Below are 14,985 nucleotides of genomic sequence, written 5' to 3'. Positions count from 1 at the left end.
GATCGTTGTAAAACTAGGCTGTAATACACAGGAGTTGCTCTTACCATTGTTCCACCATCCCTGACGTCAGGCTCTCAGCCAAAATATAAATCTGTTTCACTCAGTGAGTGAGTCGTTAAGTTGTAACGAGTGGTTACTCCTCAGACTTACTGCTGGAGACAGCCCTTCCGGAGATTAACTTTTAGACGAGCGAGGAATACATCCTTAGATGCCTGCTGCAGTACCTGTTTCAGATGGGTCATTGCCCCTGCCACCCGGCCCAAAGTAAGCCTCCTGATAGATGACCTAATCAGCATGTTGGTGATATGCCATGCATATTACCAACAGCCCAGCTGTGGAGAAACTTATCAAGGTCCCTCTTGAAGAAAGCAAGGGGTCTGAGTATGTGTGTGTGTGTGTGTGTGTGTGTGTGTGTGTGTGTGTGTGTGTGTGTGTGTGTGTGAAATAATCGCGAACAAGAGATATAAGATGCAAAACAACGGGGGGGAAGAGAGTTGAATGACAAATCTAGGCCTTTCTTGTTGCAACAAACACCATCAGGAGCCTGCAATGTTGGAGAAATAAGTAGGAGATCCTTTCAAGGAACTTTTCAATTAAGATTACACTTTCTCCACGCCCATTCGTTTTGCTTCCATTATAATAACATGAAGACTAGTCGCCAAATCCAGTGGCAGAGTGGAAGAAACAGGTAAGAGATCGATGAACGTCAATGCCAGAGAACTTAACCTTTAAAGTGCACATCAAAGCAAATATAAAAGTCACAAGCAACTTACAATTTTGAGAGGAAATTTTTAGATAACATTTCGCCCGCTCAGTAGTTAGGAAAACGAAAGATGGACTATAACAACTCCACAAGAAAAATAAAGCCAATGATAATACTTGTAAAACGAAATGAATACATTTACAGTTAACACAGATTATTTGATATCAGCAAAGACTTTGGCCAGGCTACGAAAGTAGGAGAAACCTCGAAATTGGTCATAGGTATATCCGATCGTAGATGTATGACCGGGTATACCTGTATATACTTGTGACTTAGAAAAGTGTTTGAAGGTCAGTTCCCCAATCTGGACACTACTATAACATACCGAACGGAGAGATGTGGGAAGAAGTAGAGGGGAGCCACAGACAAAATAAGAGAACACTGCCTCCATCCATGGCACAAGATTCTTCAACCTGCTACCAGCAAATATCTGAAATTTTGCCGGAACAATTGGAGATTTCAAGAGGAAATTGGACATCATGCATGGTGTTAGCTATTTAGGCCTGCTGGCTGCAGACAGCAATAGTCTGGCTGGAAATAAATGGTATAAAATACCGACACAATGGAAATATAAACACACATGCAGTATAATGTGATCCTTTATTGACTACGTTTCGCCCACACAGTGAGCTTTTTCAAACCACAAACAGATCTGTTTGTGACTTGAAAAAGCCCACTGTGTGGGCGAAACGTAGTCAATAAAGGATCACATTATACTGCATATGTGTTTATATCTCCAATAGTCTGGCTACATGAACTATCGCCAAGGATGTCCAACCACAGACGGTGTTGCAGAAATGGGAAAAAATACAGTGAAAATCTATCGGAAGTACAAACCCCACCGGGCATCCACGGTCTTCATCAGGCTCCCAGGTGGAGAGTGCTTGTAACAAGTGCCTTGCAGAAAAAAAAATAGAAAAACGAGGAAGAAACAGAGAGAGAAGCAGTGAAAAATACCAGTGGCTCTCAAGGGAGGCTTACTGGGGAAGCAGGGGGTGAAAGACTGCTGATATTTCTCTCTGCTGGTGATTACAGCGAGTGAAGGTCTTCCTTGGCCCCTGGGATGAGGCAGGAGGAAAAGAACGAAAGATGGATTAAAGGAGGTAGGAGATAGTTGGCTGTCTTGTGGCTCTCGTGGAGCGAGGACAAATGTTCCTTTTCCGTGAGGCAATATTATTATTATTATTATTATTATTATTATTATTATATATATATATATATATATATATATATATATATATATATATATATATATATATATATATATATTATACATAAAATGCAAAACAATCACGGGAGTTGAACGATAGCTCTAGGCCTTTCGTGTTGCAATCAGCACATCATCAGGAGCTTGCAATGTTGCAGAAAAGAGGAGGAGGTCCAAGCAAATGGGATCCTTCCAGCACAGGCGCATCCTTTGATCGTATTTGCTTGGACCTCCTCTTTTCTGAAACATTGCAAGCTCCTGATGGTGTACTGATTGCAACATGAATGGCCTGAACCTTTCATTCACCCCCCCCCCCCCCCCGCCCGATTGTTTTTACCATTTGTATATATATATGAAATTAGCTCTGAGCTTACCACGGTCACGTGTGTCCTCGTATCATGAAACACACCTAGTTCCGCTAGGTGCATGATGTTTGAAGGATTGTACGGTCCAGTGGTTCGAGCGTCGTGAATTTTGACTTGCTTCCCACAAGGCGGGCTAAAATAACACAGGTTCGATCCTCTGCCAGCCGCAGTTTGTTAATGGCATTAATACCACTTGTTTCGTTGTTGCATTAATAATAATATATATATATATATATATATATATATATATATATATATATATATATATATATATATATATATATATTATATATATTTTTTTTTTCAACAAACCGGCCGTATCCCACCAAGACAGGGTGGCCCAAAAAGAAAAATGAAAGTTTCTCTTTTTAAATTTAGTAATTTATACGGGAGAAGGGGTTACTAGCCCCTTGCTCCCGGAATTTTAGTCGCCTCTTACAACACGCATGGCTTACGGAGGAAGAATTCTGTTCCACTTCCCCATGGAGATAAGAGGAAATAAACAAGAATAAGAACTAGAAAGAAAATAGAAGAAACCCCAGAGGGGTGTATTTATATATATATATATATATATATATATATATATATATATATATATATATATATATATATATATATATATATGTAAATATATGGTAAGTAAGCGAGTTCATCTAGGTACAGGTACACATATGTCATGCTATGTACGACACAGGTACACTAGGTTAAAACACCTAGCTTGGCTGGGCGCGTCTAGTCCCGTGGACTAGAGCATCATGTGTTTTCGCTCACCATGAGACGGGCCAGAGTAGCATGGGTTCGACTCCTGGGCTAGTCGCAGTATTGTTAATGATCAATACATACTATATACATAATATATATACACGTATATATTACCCAGGATAACCCAAAAACGTCAGTCAGAGTGACTTATTTCCGACCAATCATGGGGAAAGTTGAGGGGTAGAGTTGAAACTTATTTAACGTGGGGTCACAAATATAAAACATTACAGATCGTTTTAGATTTTAAAACTGATTAGTTTAGAATCTCGTTAATACAAACAGGTCCCTTTAATTTTTAAGGCTGAGGAAAGAAAATTTATTTTGAATTCAGATAAGCCCAAAAATGAGAGATTTTTTTCTGGTCATTATTTTAAACTTTTTAAGAAGTGCTTAAATAAAACGAAATCACGTAGACCTTCGATTATTATACTAAATTCTTTATTATTACCATTATTATAATTATTATTATTAACATTTATGATTCTCTCCCTTGTCTGTAAAGGTCTTCTTCCTGAGGGTCTCATGTGTTGCTCGCGTCCACTCCCTTTTCTCCTTACATTTCTTCTGCCCCTTTTCCTTGCTTTCTTTGTTCTAATATTATTCCTCTCCTCGTGTGAGTCCCTTTCTCACGCCTGTGGTATGCCCAGTGTGGATGTTGTTGATGCTGAGCATATGGCCACCTGCTATCTACCTTTCCCACACACACACACACACACACACACACACACACACACACACACACACACACACACACACACACACACACACACACACGCCTCCTCCTGCTCCATCTCTGCCTCCATCTCATTAAATCCTCACCTTTCCCACCACACCTGTAAGAACCACAGCATCCGGGCCAGACCTTTTTAACCTCTTCCCTTACCACAAGCTCCAGTTGAAGGTCACGGTCGCTGGCCCCTCCCCTTAACCCCCTCCCAATGGTACTCTAACCCCCTTACTCATTCCCCTTTACCCCTTACTCTATGTACTTAACCCCAGATTCTTCCTCTTTACATCCTTTCCAGATTACTAAATCCCACCCCTAGGACTCTTTTAATCTCTTCTCTTGGGATTTATTCCTTACCCCCACCCCCTGCTCTTTACTTCCTTTCCTTGGAACTTAAGCCCCCATCCACCCAAAAAATTCAAACCCTCCCTCTCAAAATAGAGTCGAAGAGATGCTATAAAATAAATTCTGTACAAAGGTGTTGAAGGATAAAAACACAAATAGAGTAAACAAGTGTTCCTTTTTAGACAACGTTTGGCCCACACAGTGGGTTTTGTCTAGTCACATTATACCGAGTTCGTTTCTTGATCCATCGTGTCTGGGATTTATACCATTTCTTGCCAAAGTGATGGAAGAATGGTAAGATCAGGAGTCAGTGCTACAACCACACGAGATCTTGAACAGTTAAATGATAAAGACATGAGTGAAGACATTGCCATCACGTCTCTGTTTCTCTCAGCTACTAACACGTCATTACAGATAGGTAAGTACATACCCTGGACTGATGTGACTAGTTAGGGGCCACAGCGGCTTTGTGAAGCAAGGAGGAATGATCTCTACAGACTCGAGGCTAGTCTTGAAGTTCTCCTCATCCTCCTCCTCCTTCTCCTGCGACATTGTAAATGTTTTAAACTTGACTGAAAGAATTTAATTTTTTTCCTTACACACACACACACACACACACACACACACACACACATATATATATATATATATATATATATATATATATATATATATATATATATATATATATATATTAGTAGTGATGAGTAATTGTAACAATTACTTCTTCACAACCATATTACTAATACCACTACTATTACTACTATTATTATTACTACTAGTTACTATTACTACTACTACTACTGTTACTATTACTACTACTACTACTGTTACTACTATTACTACTACTACTGGTACTATTACTACTACTACTGCTACTATTACTACTACTACTGTTACTAATATTACTACTACTACTGTTACTACTATTACTACTACTATTACTACTACTACTACTGTTACTACTACTACTACTATTGTTACTATTACTACTACTACTGTTACTACTACTACTACTACTACTGTTACTACTACTACTACTAGTTACTACTACTACTGTTACTACTACTACTACTACTGTTACTACTACTACTAGTTACTACTGCTACTACTACTACTAGTTACTACTGCTACTACTACTACTGTTACTACTGCTACTACTACTACTACTGTTACTACTACTACTACTACCGTTACTACTACTACTGTTACTACTACTATTACTGTTACTACTACTACTACTGTTACTACTACTACTACTGTTACTACTACTACTACTACTGTTACTACTACTACTACTACTACTGTTACTACTACTACTATTACTGTTACTACTACTACTACTGTTACTACTACTACTATTACTGTTACTACTACTACTACTACTGTTACTACTACTACTATTACTGTTACTACTACTACTGTTACTACTACTACTACTGTTACTGTTACTACTACTACTTTTACTACTACTACTACTGTTACTATTACTACTACTACTACTGTTACTACTACTACTATTACTGTTACTACTACTACTACTACTGTTACTACTACTACTATTACTGTTACTACTACTACTACTACTGTTACTACTACTACTACTACTACTGTTACTACTACTACTATTACTGTTACTACTACTACTACTTTTACTACTACTACTGTTACTACTACTACTACTACTACTGTTACTGTTACTACTACTACTACTTTTACTACTACTACTACTGTTACTATTACTACTACTACTACTGTTACTACTACTATTACTACTACTACTGTTACTATTATTACTACTACTACTGTTACTACTACTATTACTACTACTACTACTAGTTACTACTATTACTACTACTACTACTGTTACTACTACTACTATTACTACTACTACTGTTACTATTACTACTACTACTACTACTGTTACTACTACTACTATTACTACTACTACTACTACTGTTACTACTACTACTAGTTACTACTATTACTACTACTACTACTACTACTACTACTACTATTACTACTACTACTACTGAGACAAAAGAACAAAAAGAAGAAATACAATAGTAACAATAAGTCAGACTCTAGTCTTAACATAAACAATAGTAGTAACGCTAATAAAAGTCACTTTATAAACGCAGTATTAATACCTAACAACTTTTTTTATTAACAATGAAAAAAGTGTGAGTTTTGCTAAATAAAAACCCACCACAGTCAATTATTTATATAGTTTATATACTTTAATGTCTTTTTTTTGGGGGGGGGGGGCGAAATTTTTAATGGAAAATTTAGACTACTGAAAATTGCTCACTTGGTCCCATTTTTTTGTAATTGTTGGAGATGTATTGTTGGAGATGTGTTGTTGGAGATGTGTTGTTGGAGATGTGTTGTTGCAGATGTGTTGTTGCAGATGTGTTGTTGCAGATGTATTGTTGGTGATGTATTGTTGCAGATGTATTGTTGGTGATGTATTGTTGGTGATGTATTGTTGGTGATGTATTGTTGGTGATGTGTTGTTGCAGATGTATTGTTGGTGATGTGTTGTTGCAGATGTATTGTTGCAGATGTATTGTTGATGTATTGTTGCAGATGTTGGAGGAGTTTAGAGAGTTACTGAAGAATTTAGGGCTAAAATTCCTTAGTTAGTTCCTCGGTTTGTTTGTTAAATGTGTTTATTTGTTAGTTAGCTAGTTAGTTTTTATACTTAAAAGAGGCATTAAAGTTAGTTCTCAGTGTATATACGTGGATATATACACCTCTTTGTGTACATGTCGTGCCGAATAAGTAAAACTTGCTATTTTGGCTTAAATAGCAAAGCTCTTCTTGCCGAACAGGGCAAGCAAAAATTTGTGTATGCAATAATTTCGCAAAAATCATTCTAAATCTAACGAGAAAGATATATTTCATTGTATTTACTTATTATTAAATATTGTAAACTTATATAAAAATATATTTCGTTGGATTAGGTTAAATTAAATTGCGCTTCTTATAATAAGGTTAGGTAAGTTTTCTAAGGTTCTTTTGGTACAAAATCATTAATTTTTATATTAACATAAATGGAAAAAATATATCTTTAAATGAATAAGAGAAAATTTTAGAAAGGACTTAATTTTAAATGAGCTCTTGCTAACTGACCAATTTTACCTATTCGGCACGTACTATATATATCTTGTGATACCTGGTATGTATATATATACTTTTAGCAATGTTTTGACACCTGTTGTGTACTAATTGTACTTTCTCTCCCGGTAGGTTGGTGCAGCTGGTCGTGTGACACTTTCCGGGTGAAAGGTGACTGTCAGTCTGTTAAAGGAAAGTGACGGACTGTCTGTGTGTTGGGAGATGATGATGGACAGGCTGCTAGTGACAGATATTGTGTTAGTGTGTGGAAGCACAGAGAGTCTGTGTGTTAGTGTACGGTAACGAAGAGTATCTTAGTACAGTGCTCTGTTACAGTCTGTGTATTGATGCAACAGTCTGTTAGAGGAACGTGTGTTAGTGCATGGTAACAGTCTGTGTTACAAGAGAGCAACAGACAGTCTGATGATTAAACGTGACACACAGAAACTTTATGTAGTGAAACACTGTTTTAAATACTTATTTTTTACCAAAAATTATGAGACATCGTTATAATTTACCAGTCAAAATTTCGGGTTTTATTAAATGGTAATATTTGAGGTATAACAAGACTAATTAAGTATTTTGACTCATAACGCCGTTATAAGTGAAAATACTTAATTAAGTACTAAAGCTACATACAGGCTTTACGAAGACGGAGATGGAGGAGGTGAGAGGATAAAAAAGAGGAGGAGGAGGAGGAGGAGGAGGGAAATTTTACATGTGGTTAAACCAATACTGAATTCTTGTCATAGAAAAGATTTATGCATTCCTTAAGAAAAATTTCAAACGTTTATTATTGCTAATTTACGGTTTTCTTCTTCTTCTTCTTCTTCTTCTTCTCCTTCTTCTTCTCGAAGAAGTTCATTAACTACCTATTCCTACCTTTCCCCATTCTTACCTTACCGGTGAGAATTAAGGGGTATATGTACTGGTAATCACAGTGCCAACACCTTGGCACTGGGTGCCCAGGGCCACTAATTTCAGCACCTTGCGTGCTGACAGTCGTACATGATAAGACCCCTGATCATAACTGTCTTGGACTGTATTGATTCCTTAATGTTCCGTAACCCCTGTGTACCTCCCCCCCCCCACCTCTCTCTCTCTCTCTCTCTATAATGCACTTTCTAAAATACAGAAATAAGCTGATCCATCACAACACAAATCAGCTGATCTGTCATAACACAAATCAGCTGATCAATCACAACATAACTCTGCTTCTCTCATATATATATATATATATATATATATATATATATATATATATATATATATATATATATATATATATATGTGTGTGGAAAACAACCACTCTGAAAGAATAGAGAAATTCCAAGCGCTTTCGTGACTACTCACATTATCAAGGAACTATGAAAGTAAAGCATCCAAGGAAGCTATATAAGGGGTCTGGCCAACACCTCACTATCAGATCCCACAACGGTTAAACACCTGACGCGCGCCGACCCAACTTGGATAGGTCCTTTGCATAACTCACCCACAAACTATTGTACCCAAGAAAATTTAAAAATTATTATTTGTCCAGTGTATTAAATTCTTCCCAAATTCTGTTAATTATAAATGGATCTAATTTATATAAACCAAAGGAAATATTCATATTATTGTCAAAACTGCTTTTTATGAAACAAGATTCAATTATATTCCTGTCGACCATGGACTTGCTTGATACTACTTTCTCAACTTTTTGAAAATCAATTGGATGGTTAAAATCTCTTACATGAATAAATAGAGCATTGGAATCTTGTCCAGTTCTAATGCTATATTTATGTTGTTTTAATCTTAGTTCGAGATTTTTACCAGTTTGACCGTAATAAACTTTATCGCAAATTTTACAAGGAATCTTATAGACATATCCATCAGCATTTTGGGGGGAATTCTTTATCAAAAGTTTCTTTACTGTATCAAGATTTTTGAATACAACTTTAATATTAAAAGTCTTAAGAAGAGAAGGCATATCAACCAAGTTTTCATGGTAAGGGAGAACCAACATATTTTTAGTTGAATAAGGCTGGTTGTCCCTTTTTGGATTGTAAAAAGTATTTCTAGCAATTTTAAAAGATTTATCAATTACATTTCTTGGGTATTTTAAATCATTACCTATTTCATAAATTTTGGATATTTCCTCATCTATGAACTCAGGACTACAAATTCGTAAAGCTCTCAAAAACATTGATGAGAAAACAGACAGTTTGACTCTATCTTGATGCGAGGAATAATAGTGGACATAGGAACAGTTATTTGTAGGTTTTCTGTAAATTTTAAATTTGAATTCATTATTACCCTTAATAATTAAAACATCTAGAAAAGGCAATGAGTTATTTTCTTCAAACTCAACAGTAAAGTTTATAGAATGGGCTAAGCTATTTAATTTTCCAAGGAAATGGTGCATATCTACATTTTTGGGCATAAGACACAAAATATCATCAATATATCTGAACCATTTAGCTCTATTAGGGAGGATTGTGTTAAGCAACCTTGTTTCAAAAAAATCCATGTATAGGTTACTAAGAACAGGTGAAAGAGGATTTCTCATTGCCATACCAAACTTCTGAGTGTAAAACTTATCATTAAATACAAATTTTGCATCAACAATGCAAAATTTAATAAGTTTAATGATAGTAGGAACTGGCAATGGTAAATCATAGTTAACGAGTTCTTCAGATAAGAAACTTAATAAATCATCAACAGGAACTTTCGTAAACAAAGAAGTAACATCAAAACTAACCATGTTAAAATCATTTAAGTCAGTCAAGGAGCTTAATTTATCAACCAAGTCTATGTTGTTTTCAACATTAAAGTTAGAAATTTTGACAACAATAGGGCTCAAAATATCAACAAGCCATTTGGATAATTTATATGAAACTGACCCTATGGAGCTAATAATTGGTCTGACTGGATTCCCTGGTTTGTGTGTTTTTATTAGTCCATACATGTAAGGTAAAGATGGATTAGTGAAGTAAATTGTTTGACTAATTCATCTTTGCCTTTCAGTAGAAGTTTTATTGTTTTATTGAAATTGCTGTTAACGGTTTCTAGGGGATTTTTCCTAAGTTTAGAATAGGTTTCAGTATCATCTAAGAGATTATTAATTTTTTCTTGGCAATCATTTTCTTTCATAATTACTATTGCATTTATTTTGTCTGCTTTAATAAGGCGCAAATTTTTATTGTTATTAAGTGTATCATAAGACTTAAAGAATCTTTGAGGGCAATTGGGAATGTTTGGTTTTAACATAGAGCTATATACCATTCCTTTACTAATATTAATTAAATCACCTGTTTACTGTGATCTTATTGCATTAATGGATACCACACAACTCTTCAGAATGTTCTTGATAAGCTTTCCTAATCATATATCTCTTGTTTCACAGTTTTCTTCTGCACTGATCAAGTCCCACAAGTTAAAAATTCGACTTAATTTTTTAAAAATTGTTTAAATGAACAAGTTCTGCCCAAGTCTCTTTTACCCAATAGACTCCTTGACATGAGAGATCGTCCTTTTGATGATTTTATGAGAATTATTCTTCAGAAACATATTGAAATAACTAAAATACAGGAGAAGGAAGCATTCAAAATATTGAGAAACAAAAAATACTCTTTTAATCAGGCCATTCCATCAGAATGGAAACACAGTATGTTGGATCATTGCTATAATAAACTCAGAAGAATTTGTAATGAACTCAAGAGCAAACTACAAAGAAAATTAGACATTTTAATTGAAAATAGTGATTGGACAAAGCATGCTAATAACAATTTTGTAATTAACTTATCAGATGAAATTTTAGACAAACATACAACTGCTGCTCTAGGTTTTGGCCTAAGTTTTGCAACTTCAAAAAAACTTAATAATGTTGAAATTGCAAAAGCCTTTTGTAACTTTGAAAAATTTTCTGATTTATCCTCTGATGAAATTAATATTAGTAAAGGAATGGTATACAGCTCTATGTTAAAACCAAACATTCCCAATTGCCCTCAAAGATTCTTTAAGTCTTATGATACACTTAATAACAATAAAAATTTGCGCCTTACTAAAGCAGACAAAATAAATGCAATAGTAATTATGAAAGAAAATGATTACCAAGAAAAAATGAATAATCTCTTAGGTGATACTGAAACCTATTCTAAACTTAGGAAAAATCCCCTAGAAACCGTTAACAGCAATTTCAATAAAACAATAAAACTTCTACTGAAAGGCAAAGATGAATTAGTCAAACAATTTACTTCCACTAATCCATCTTTACCTTACATGTATGGACTAATAAAAACACACAAACCAGGGAATCCAGTCAGACCAATTATTAGCTCCATAGGGTCAGTTTCATATAAATTATCCAAATGGCTTGTTGATATTTTGAACCCTATTGTTGGCAAAATTTCTAACTTTAATGTTGAAAACAACATAGACTTGGTTGATAAATTAAGCTCCTTGACTGACTTAAATGATTTTAACATGGTTAGTTTTGATGTTACTTCTTTGTTTACGAAAGTTCCTGTTGATGATTTATTAAGTTTCTTATCTGAAGAACTCGTTAACTATGATTTACCATTGCCAGTTCCTACTATCATTAAACTTATTAAACTTTGCATTGTTGATGCAAAATTTGTATTTAATGATAAGTTTTACACTCAGAAGTTTGGTATGGCAATGGGAAATCCTCTTTCACCTGTTCTTAGTAACCTATACATGGAATTTTTTGAAACAAGGTTGCTTAACACAATCCTCCCTAATAGAGCTAAATGGTTCAGATATGTTGATGATATTTTGTGTCTTATGCCCAAAAATGTAGATATACACCATTTCCTTGGAAAATTAAATAGCTTAGCCCATTCTATAAACTTTACTGTTGAGTTTTAGGAAAATAACTCATTGCCTTTTCTAGATGTTTTAATTATTAAGGGTAATAATGAATTCAAATTTAAAATTTACAGAAAACCTACAAATAACTGTTCCTATGTCCACTATTATTCCTCGCATCAAGATTGAGTCAAACTGTCTGTTTTCTCATCAATGTTTTTGAGAGCTTTACGAATTTGTAGTCCTGAGTTCATAGATGAGGAAATATCCAAAATTTATGAAATAGGTAATGATTTAAAATACCCAAGAAATGTAATTGATAAATCTTTTAAAATTGCTAGAAATACTTTTTACAATCCAAAAAGGGACAACCAGCTTTATTCAACTAAAAATATGTTGGTTCTCCCTTACCATGAAAACTTGGTTGATATGCCTTCTCTTCTTAAGACTTTTAATATTAAAGTCGTATTAAAAAATCTTGATACAGTAAAAAAACTTTTGATAAAGAATTCCCCCCAAAATGCTGATGGATGTGTCTATAAGATTCCTTGTAAAATTTGCGATAAAGTTTATTACGGTCAAACTGGTAAAAATCTCGAACTAAGATTAAAGCAACATAAATATAGCATTAGAACTTGACAAGATTCCAATGCTCTATTTATTCATGTAAGAGATTTTAACCATCCAATTGATTTTCAAAAAGTTGAGAAAGTAGTATCAAGCAAGTCCATGGTCGACAGGAATATAATTGAATCTTGTTTCATAAAAAGCAGTTTTGACAATAATATGAATATTTCCTTTGGTTTATATAAATTAGATCCATTTATAATTAATAGAATTTGGGAAGAATTTAATACACTGGACAAATAATAATTTTTAAATTTTCTTGGGTAGAATAGTTTGTGGGCGAGTTATGCAAAGGACCTATCCAAGTTGGGTCGGCGCGCGTCAGGTGTTTAACCGTTGTGGGATCTGATAGTGAGGTGTTGGCCAGACCCCTTATATAGCTTCCTTGGATGCTTTACTTTCATAGTTCCTTGATAATGTGAGTAGTCACGGAAGCGCTTGGAATTTCTCTATTCTTTCAGAGTGGTTGTTTTGCATATTCTGAAATCACCTGTTTACTGTGATCTTATTGCATATATATATATATATATATATATATATATATATATATATATATATATATATATATATATATATATATATATATATATAATCGCCAAGTATCTAAATAACTAAGAGAAATTACATTTCCTATTTAATATATGAGCAAATAAGACGTCATGAACACTACGATATTAATAATCAAGGTAGACCGACGGTCTCGATTTACCCCTTGAAAAAACAAGAGCCAGCTATGTGTTAACTTAAATAAAAGTGGTAAAATTACCTCTCTAATGACTCACGAAATCGTAATGACACGATTGCAAACAAACCATACCACGGGCGGGGATAGAACCCGCGATCAGAGAATCTCAAAACCCCAGTGGCTAACGCGACGGTCTGGAGTTTTGAGACTCTCTGATCGCGGGTTCTATCCCCGCCCGTGGTATGGGTTACTTTTATAACTCAAAATCTGTCGTTTAGGAAACCTCGATCTACGAAAAATAGTTTTTTTTTTCTTTTTGGTGAATTAATGCAGCCAGAATATTGTGGCTTGTTGTCCTTTATTCTGTTGTTCACAAGTTGAGTATTCAGATTGCGTTCACTGGAGAGGTTTGTATATAAATGTTTTTATATATCGACAAGTTAATAAGCCACAGCATGCGGTTTATGGCAGTTTAATGAGAAGACGTTTCGCCCACCAGAGACTTTATCGATTGATGAAGTCCCTGGTGATTTCATCAAGTGAAACGTCTCTCAAGAAATAACCATAAACAACGTACTAACATGTGTTATAGACTGAACACATCGATTCCAGGCTGAGGGACTGATTATCTCATAATTCTCGTCTCCTTATACTTTCCTGCTTTGTATTGGACTGATGAAGCCACTGTGTGGCGAAATCTTTCTTCAGTAAAGATTCCCATATGTTGCATAAGTGTCTCAATTCTTCAACTTGTCGGTTTTCAAAACCATTTATGACAACGTACTAACTCTTGCAAGAGAAGTTTTACCGGGAAGGTCAACTTTCTCCCCACAGGAGCAGCAGCTGTAGCACCAGCAGCTGTAGCACCAGCAGCTGTAGCACCAGCAGCTGTAACAGCAGTGTTTTGACAGGAAATGACAAGTGTTATAAAACCGAGAGAGAGCAGTGACCTCCAGAGCGCTTTCACATTGAACATGGGAAAACTGGCGCAGTTAAGAACATAAGAAAGAACACTGCAGCAGGCCTACTGGCCCATGCGAGGCAGGTTAAAGTCACCTCCCGGCTTAAACCAATGACCCACCTAGTCAGGTCAAGTCGCATCTACTTAAGGAAGGAGCACGGCATCTGACCTAATACCACAAGCTAGCCAGGTCCAATTCACACCCACTCATGTATTTATCTAACCTATTTTTAAAACTACACAACGTCTTAGCTTCTATGACGGTACTGGGGAGTTTGTTCCACTCATTCACAACTCTGTTACCAAACCAGTGCTTTCCTATATCCATCCTGAATCTGAATTTTCCAACTTTAAACCATTGCTGCGAGTCCTGTCTATGCTAGATATTTTTAACACGCTATTTACATTCGCTTTATTTATTCCTGTTTTCCATTAATACACCTCAGTCATATGCCCCCTAATTCTACGCCTTTCTAGAGAGTGCAGATTCAGGGCCCTCAGTCTATCCTCATAAGCAAGATTTCTGATACATGGGATCAACTTTGTCATCCTCCTTTGTACGTTTTCCAGTGCATTTATATCCATTCTGTAATACGGTGATCAGAATTGTGCAG

The 14,985-nt window shown here is 35.3% G+C and overlaps 1 protein-coding gene across 1 annotated transcript in view; it reads left to right on the top strand.

Moving 5' to 3' along the window:
* The window catches only part of LOC128700040 (RNA-binding protein Musashi homolog Rbp6), a 398,577-nt gene that overhangs the window by 295,912 nt on the left and 87,680 nt on the right, over nucleotides 1–14,985 (top strand). The window lies entirely within an intron of this gene.

The sequence above is a fragment of the Cherax quadricarinatus genome, chromosome 64, assembly GCF_038502225.1.
Source record: "Cherax quadricarinatus isolate ZL_2023a chromosome 64, ASM3850222v1, whole genome shotgun sequence".
Classification (NCBI taxonomy): domain Eukaryota; kingdom Metazoa; phylum Arthropoda; class Malacostraca; order Decapoda; family Parastacidae; genus Cherax; species Cherax quadricarinatus.
This window is presented reverse-complemented; position numbering and strand designations above follow the sequence as displayed.